The sequence below is a fragment of the Lactuca sativa genome, chromosome 2 (assembly GCF_002870075.4).
Source record: "Lactuca sativa cultivar Salinas chromosome 2, Lsat_Salinas_v11, whole genome shotgun sequence".
Lineage (NCBI taxonomy): Eukaryota > Viridiplantae > Streptophyta > Magnoliopsida > Asterales > Asteraceae > Lactuca > Lactuca sativa.
In genome coordinates, this window is record NC_056624.2 from 177,944,592 (window position 1) to 177,947,700 (window position 3,109).

At 39.6% G+C, this 3,109-nt stretch overlaps 1 pseudogene; it reads left to right on the forward strand.

Annotated features, from left to right (window-relative positions):
* Positions 1-1,237: 1,237 nt before the first annotated feature.
* LOC111902785 (tropinone reductase homolog At5g06060-like) lies at positions 1,238-2,890 on the forward strand (annotated as a pseudogene).
* The last annotated feature ends 219 nt before the right edge of the window (positions 2,891-3,109 follow it).

Genomic DNA, 3,109 nt, shown 5'->3' on the forward strand with positions numbered 1-3,109 from the left:
ACGTGGCTAAACCCATTCTTTTCCAATGTGTAGTCTTTTGCCTCAGAGCTTTCTACTCGCATGCACCAAGTGTGGTGATTTTCGGCGTTTCCCCTGTGGACGGCCTGATTAAGTCTAATGGTCTCATGTTCTTCTTTGAGTATATTCATGTTTAAGCGTTGTTTTACTTTATCGGTGGTTGCACCAAAGTTTGGCACTCGCAACGACCTATTTGTAATCCCACGTGGCGATATTTCTTTTGCACCTTGTGTTGGATTGAAGGGTATTCCTTTGACGTCAGACCTTGGGGCCGGACGATGGAGCTGATAAACTGTTGGTGGTTCTCTGATCCAAGCGTTTCTTTACCCTGATGGGTGCTTACCTCTTGCCTGCCTAATAAAAAAACTAGCGGTCACCAGAGTGAACCTGACTCCTCGTAGGGTGACGGGGGGTGACCCTATGGTGTCGGTACCCCATTGATCGGATCACAGGTGGTTATTGGTCAGAGTCATGGTGTGTTGGCTTTGAGAAGGAACGAGCACCTGGTATTCTGGGGCTTCCTCCATAGCCATTTCTAGGGGTTCAATATTGTCTTTGCGTGTGATAGGCCGACATGCTCCTAGGCAAGACAACCCTATGGAAATGGCTCTCAGGCCTCCTCGTTGCAATTCGCTTGCTTGATTCCACTACCAGAAAACAGCCCTTTAATAACGTGCAAACAATGACACGCGCTGATAGAGGACACAAATTTATGTGTGTCCTAAAAAATAATGTTAGTTTTCTAAAATTTGAAGGATAGAGGACACACATTTTTGTGTGCCCTAAAATTAGTGTCCAACAAAAAAAAACACGGAGGGCACCAATCATAAAAAGCGTGTCGTGTAACTGTGTCATTTTATATTTTTTAGGAAGGCGTGTTCTCTGTTTTTTAATAGCCCGTGGGGGGAAATGAAATCCCAAAAAATTAAACACCCCACCTGATGCATCTCCTTCTTCTCCTTCTATAATCTTCTACCAAAAAACCCTAATAATCCTTTAAGTAGTTCGTCTTCCTCTACCTCCGCTCTCTCTCTCTCTCTCCCTCTCTCTCTTTCTTTCTCTCTCACTCACTCACTCACTCCCCCTTCTCGTTGCAAGCCCTAAGCCGCCACCACTAGCATCGAACCTCATAAGCTTTAAGAGTTTGAAGTGCCTAAGAAAACACTTCTACCATGTCAAGATGTCGGTTTAAGATCAGAACGCCACATCGCAGTACACGATGTCATCATCGTCTCCACAAACCGCCGTCAACGGCAGAGAAAATGAATGCGAGTGGGTCTAGAATGAAATCATAGCCAAAGCTTGCTGTGACGCCGAATCTGAACCAACCCTTGCCAGTTACCTATACTCCACCATCATCTCCCACCCATCTCTCTCACACACACACACACACTCTCTCCATTTAGGAAAAAAAACTTTGCTCCTCCACCCTTATCTACGATATTTTCCTCAACACCTTCTCTTCAAACCCATCTCTCCTCTCCGCCACCGTCGACGACCTACATGCCGCCCGTCAACGAGAACCTGCCTGCATCTCCTTCGCTACAACAAGTAAGAGATCATCATTAAGCTTCATATGGATCATTCATTTACACTGTATAATTGCTTGAAGCTGAAGCACATACGATTGTTTCCGTATGGAATATACACTCCGTTCCTGATTATTTCCATATGGAAATAGAATTTGGATCAATAAGTTCTCTGGGGATTGAAATAAATCTAAATTGTCAATGTTTTGAATTCTATAACTTATTTTATTTTCTATTTTTTGTGGTCAGGGATTGTGGGAAACAAGTTTATTTAGGCAGATTTGACACTGCCCTGGCTGCAGCTAGGTTAGAGACAGAGTTCCTTTTTACAAATATTATTATAGTTTAATTTACGTTTGTTTCCTCGAAACTTTAACTTTTTACTCTAGATCATGTTTACAAATTCAAACATAATTGCTTCACCATAGGAAATTGATGCTAATTAGCTCAATTTTTGTGAGTGGGAATTGATAATTTGACAATTATGTGAGGTTTATGGTACTACTTTCGGAGTCACATTCAACTTGTTAGGTTTTAGACTTGTGCAACACAATTTTAGGCAAACATTATCATAATGAATCGTTAGTTGCTTAATATTGATGTTAGGTTAGTAGTTCATTCTTGAAATGATGATACGAACTTTTTTACTCTTCACCAAAACTTACTTCCATAGATTTCTTGCTTGTAGATAAACAATGTGGAGACAAACATTAGGAAGCCTACTACATAGTATACTCCAGATCTGTATTCAATTCTCATGGCTACTAATTTGGAGTCTTCTTACCATATGAGTCAACTTGCATATCCTCTTTTAAAAGATTCTGGATCTGGAAGCATTGTGTTTATTTCCTCTGTTGCAGGTTTGGTTCATAGTAGTGTTGGGTCTGTTTACAGTGACATTAAAGGTATGATAATGGTTGCAAAATTTACATTTATGCCCCTTTGTTAACTTGCACCCAAAAAAAGGAACAAGGTGGGACAGGGACTCATTCTCTATCTCTCGTTTGTTTAAAAGACTTGAATACCCTTCTAGTTTTAACGTGTGTGTTTTGCATCCGCAACTGTACTTAGTCAACTTACAAAGAATTTAACATGTGAATGGGCGAATGACAACATTTGAACTAATTATGTAGCACCATGGTTCACTAAGACCTTTATTTGTGTAGGTACTTGATAATAAGGAGTTTTTGGATATTGTGGCATCTAGAACTCCTCTGAAACACCTTGGAGAAGCAAATGACGTTTCATCTTTTGTGGCCTTCCCTTGTTTGCCTGTTGCTTCTTACATTACTGGTCAAACTATTGCGGTTAATGGAAGATTTACAGTCAACGGTTTCTCGTGAATGCAATGTGACATCTTTTCTCTTGTTTAAAACAAATAGTGTTTGCAAAAATACACTAAACAAAACAATAGCTGTTAATGGAAGTGTTTGGTTTTGATTTTGATTTTTATATGCATTACTTTTCTACTTATTGGTTAGTACAATATAAAGAGTAAATTTTATGTTGTTTCATAATTATTCTTTCAAATTTGATAATAAGATCTTAATTTTCGAGCCACT